The 5288-nt window shown below is 44.7% G+C and overlaps 1 non-coding gene across 1 annotated transcript; it reads left to right on the top strand.

Annotated features, from left to right (window-relative positions):
* Window positions 1–1647: 1647 nt before the first annotated feature.
* TRNAE-UUC (transfer RNA glutamic acid (anticodon UUC)) lies at window positions 1648–1719 on the top strand. Its single transcript has one exon. It is a non-coding gene; the product is annotated as a tRNA-Glu (tRNA).
* Window positions 1720–5288: the final 3569 nt, after the last annotated feature.

The following is a 5288-nucleotide window of genomic DNA, read 5'->3' as shown; positions in this document are numbered from 1 at the left end:
CTACCAAATTCAAGCTATTGTAAAGATTAAACTAATCTATGCAAAGAACCTGGCAGGAGAACAAGTGGTTCATTAAATACTGATTCTCTTCCCCCATAAGATGTAAACCATCTAAGGAAGCACTGTTGTGTCTCATAATACCCAGCCCAGTATCTTGCATGTAATAGGGGCTCAATAAATCTTAATTAGGTTGAATTGTGTCTGCATTAGAAAAAAGCTTGGAAGTCATCTAAACTGATTTCTGCTCTGTGAAGAAATGCCGAAACCAACCTATGGCCTGTCCAGCCTCTGTGTGAACACTGCCAGTGCGCTTGCTGATGCCAAGATGGCTGATTGCAGGGCTGGATATTTCTGACAGAAGAGTGTACTGAGTCTAAGTGTGCTTCCATGTTATATCATCAATTTGCTTTAATTCTGTCCTCTGGAGCAACACAGAATAAACCTTCCCCTATATTCATTTCCCCTATATTCCCCTAATTCAGTTGAAGATTCCCCTATCTTCAACTATTTAAAGATAGCATTGGTATTTTCCTCTAAACTGCTCCAAACTAACCCTCTTCAAATAAGATGACCCTCAGATAACTGTTAGTGCCACCATTCTGATTTGCACATGTCCCTTTTTGAACGTGGCATCCATAATTGAACACTGTGCTTGAGTTGATAACGTAACCCTGTGAAAATGCCCAGATTAGGCTATTACCTTATTATAGTAGTAAGGGCCAGTTGGGATACTCTGTAAGTCTGAGGTGGTTTGGTACCTGACTGAGAGGAAACTGCCTTCCCGGGGAATTCCCTGGTGGTTAGTCCAGATGATAAAGAGTTGGCTTGGGTTTGAAAATTGGCTAATATGACAACTCAGACCCAAGTCAAGTTTGTTATCACTTCAGTTTACTAATAAATTAGCAAACTTGCAAAGAACAATGCCTTCCTAGTTCCCCACAGAAACATGCCCCAATTCTGGTGATCAGAGCAGTCTTTTCAGAGGGAGAAAACTTGTCTAATGAGTTCAGTCAGGACTAAATTTTTGTAAGATTAGGCTTGGGGAGGGGCTGGGTCAGCATTCAAGGGTCTACCATCTACCACGTAAGAAAACTCCTGTTGGGGACTTCCCTGGTGGTCCAGTGGTTAAGACTCCGTGCTCCCAGTGAAGGGGGCCTGGGTTCGATCCCTGGTCGGGGAGCTGGATCCCGCGTGCCGCAACTGAGGCCCTGCATGCCACAACTAAGAGCCCGCATGCAGCAACAAAGATCCAGCATGCCGCAACTAAGACGTGGCGCAGCCAAATAAATAAATACATATATACACAAATTATTTTTTAATAATACTTTAAAAGAAAAGAAAAGAAAATTCCTGTCGTACTATTGGGCCCATAGCAGGCCCGCCCATGGCTTACCCCACATGCTACTGAATACCTTATGGCAATATTAAACTACTAACTAGCTACACATTCAGCAACACAGAAAACTGAAACAAAGGGAACAAACTGATTTATAGTACAATGCCATTCATGTAAATTAAAAACATGCAAAACTATATTTTATGAAGTTTCATAGGTATTTAATAACACCCAGGGAACCTGTGGACGGAGAGGACGTTGAGAAGGGAAGAAGGGAAAAATATAAAATGAGATAAAACAAGAGGGGGAATTCCCTGGTGGTCCAGTGGTTAGGATTCAGCGCTTTCACTGCCATGGCCCAGGTTCAATCCCTGGTTGGGGAACTAAGATCCCACAAGCCACACAGAACGGCCAAAAAATAAATTAATAATACATAAATTTAAAATGTCTCTTCAGATCATTTCATGTCAGAAAATTTCTTTTCAGACATTTTTTCAAAGAAGACGTACTAATGGCCAACAAGTGTGTGAAAAGATGCTCAACATCATTAGTCATTAAGAAATGCAAATTTAGGGCTTCCCTGGTGGCGCAGTGGTTGAGAGTCCGCCTGCCATTGCAGGGGACACGGGTTCGTGCCCCGGTCCAGGAAGATCCCACATGCCGCGGAGTGGCTGCGCCCGTGAGCCATGGCCGCTGAGCCTGCGCGTCCGGAGCCTGTGCTCCGCAACGGGAGAGGCCACAACAGTGAGAGGCCCGCGTACAGCAAAAAAAAAAAAAAAAAAAAAAAAGAAATGCAAATTTAAACCACAGTGAGATGCTACCTCACATCCACTTGGATAGCTATAATAATAAAGGGAAAATAGCAAGTGTTGACAAGGATGTGGAGAAATTGGAACTCTTATTCATTGCTGGTGGAAATGTTAAATAGTACAGACACTGTGGAAAACAGTTTAGCAGTTCCTTAGTAAATTAACATAAAATTACCATATGACCTCATAATTTCATTCCTGGGTATACATCCAAAAGAAGTGAAAACAGGTGCTCAACAAAAACTTGTACATAAATGTTCTTAGCAGGACTATTCACAATAGCTAAAAGATGGAAACAGCAGAAATGGCCATTAACTGACAAATGGATAAACAAAATATTATTTGAATAAAGTACTGATACATGCTACAACTCAGATGAACCGTAACATTACACTACATGAAAGAAGCCAGTCACAAAAGGCCATATTATATGATTCATAAGTACGAAAATATTTTATTTTCACATGTATGAAAAGGAATAAAGTGGGATTCCATTTACATGAAACATCCAGAATATGCAATCTCACAGAAACACAAAGCAGGTGAATGGTTGCTGGGGGAAATGGGAGCAGCTGCTTAGTGGGCATGGATTTCTTTTTGCGGTGATAAAAGTGTTCTGGAAATAAGTGGTGGTGATGTTTGCACAGCAAATATAATAATAAATAAACAAGGACTTTAAAAAAAGTGAGGAAGGGATTAACATTGTACATGGAGATAGAGGAAACTGATATTGATACTCCTTATAGATATCAGAATAATAGTAAAGTGAGGGGAAAAAACCCTAAGTATTTGGTTTGGTTTGATAAAAAGAACACAGATTCTGGCTGTTTGCTTTTATGCCTAACTGACACATAGCATAACAATAGTCATGCAGATTTTAAAATTTGTGGCAGATTGATTTGATCACGGAAGCTCAGACTTCATGGAATTGCCTGTTCACAAAGCTTGTACTCTGCTCTCAGCTGTCCCTTGTCAGCCCTTGCCCAGCCCTGTCTGGTCCCAGCTTTTCAGACTAAGCACCCAGTTATTTGCAGGCTGCCCCACCTCTTTCCCAGAGCCAGAGAGAGGATAGAATCGCAGGGTATCAAAAGCCCTCATGCTACATACCAATTGAATTAGACACTGCCAAGATAATATCTGAGCTCAGCCATCTCTTTTGTCCAAAATACCCCCAGGAGGAAGCGAGGCTCTCTCCCATGTCGCTTGTGCATCCAGCATTCCACTACCCTTTGCCCTACCTCAGGGCTCTGGTGTCCCTGGCAGCCACATGGAGATCCTGTTTCTTTGCCTTGTTCTTACCAGTGCCAGTCCGCCACCCCTCACCCATATTCACACTCCCTTCCTTGTGTAATGGACATTTGACAGGTCTTTGGCTGCCCAGCCTTGAACCCCTTCTTTTTTTTTTCTTTTTTCTTTTTTTTGCGGTACGCGGGCCTCCCACTGCTGTGGCCTCTCCCGTTGTGGAGCACAGGCTCCGGATGCTCAGGCTCAGCGGCCATGGCTCACGGGCCCAGCCGCTCCGCGGCATGTGGGATCTTCCTGGACCGGGGCGCGAACCCGTGTCCCCTGCATCGGCAGGCAGACTCCCAACCACTGCGCCACCAGGAAAGCCTGAACCCCCTTCTTTGACTAAGAAACTCTCCACCATGAGTTTTCAGTACGCAGAGCCCTCCTCCCACTATCTTCTCCCCAGCACCCACCCCCACTGCACCCCCAAACACACAGCTAGGCTGTCTGGACATGAGTGGGGCTCTACCAGTCTCAAGCGCCAGCCCAAAACCTTGACACAGGGGCCTAGGACACAAAGAAGCAGGCGCAGTGGGGTGTGTACTGAGAAGGCAGTGGGGTACAGCAGGAGCACCTGGTTTCCAGGGCACCCGTGGGCCCCAGAGCTAGGTGTATCCTCTGTCCAATGCTGGCCCTGCTGCCGGCTGCAGAATCTCTTGAGTGTCTAGAGAGGGCAGTGATGACCTCATTGTCTGGCCTCAACAGACTGCATGTGTGGCCTGTTTCTGTGCCCCAATTCCTTAGCCTGGTTCTCCAGCCTCCCCAGTAATTCTGAGAGCTTCCCAATAGCCCTTCAGTAAATTTATTTTCTGCTTCTATCTGCCAAAGTCAGACTGTGCTGCAACCAAGATTCCTGACGGACACACTTGGTTCTGATAGAACTCCTAGGGTGACTCCGACTTTGCCTGATATTCTTACCATATCCACTTTCTCTTTCCTATTTTCTGCTGCCCTTGCCACTTGGACCTGCTCAAATGTTCTTTTTTTTTTTTTTTGGCTGCACAGCACAGCTTGTGGGATCTTAGTTCCCCGACCAGGGATTGAGCCCTGGCCCGCAGCAGTGAAAGCACAGAGTCCTAACCACTGGGCCTCCAGGGAATTCCCAGGCTGCTGTACTTTTGATCCCTCTTCCCTATGTCTCCACTGCCTTCCTCCAGCTCCCTCCCTTGGGCTCAAGCACCCTGTGCTCCCAGCCCATCCTGAGGCCTGGACAGCTGGGCAGTCATCCTAACCCTTTTGTGATGTCAGCACTGGACCTAGTACTGACCAGGGGAGAGAGTCCTCAGACAGAAGGAAGGGTCACCAAGAGGAAAGAAGGGCATAGGCAGAGAGATGGGAGGGTAGCAGAGACATTTCTTATTTTTATATTTTAATCTAATACTATAAGTTGTCATTTACTGAGTTCCTACATTGTGCTGGCCCTTTACATGCATGACCTCACATTAATACTCTGAGCTGGGGATTATTATAATCCCCATTTTCAAATGAGGAAACAAGAGTTTAAAGGAATAAAGAGGGATGGAATGAGATGATGCCTGGGATCTCCTTTAAAATAATTGGAGGGAGGTAGATGAGTAGGATGTGGATGAGACAAGTTGCCCATGGGTCGATTATTGTGCAACCTGGGTAACAGGTATAAGGAAATTCATACTGTCAAGCTGGATAACAGGTATATGGAAATTCATACTGTTTTGTCTAACTTGTATATAGTTGAATTTTTCCATAATTTAAAGTATGTTTTGTTTTAAGTTAAGAAACTTGATCAAAGTCATACAAATAATAAGTGGTAAAGTTGGGTTTTGATCCCAGGCCCTCCTGACTTCAGCTTTTAACCTCTGCACTGGATTCCTGGCAAA

The sequence above is a fragment of the Lipotes vexillifer genome, unplaced genomic scaffold (genome assembly GCF_000442215.2).
Source record: "Lipotes vexillifer unplaced genomic scaffold, Lipotes_vexillifer_v1.1 scaffold717, whole genome shotgun sequence".
Classification (NCBI taxonomy): domain Eukaryota; kingdom Metazoa; phylum Chordata; class Mammalia; order Artiodactyla; family Lipotidae; genus Lipotes; species Lipotes vexillifer.
The sequence above is the reverse complement of the archived record's forward strand: the minus strand, read 5'-3'. Positions and strand labels throughout refer to the sequence as shown.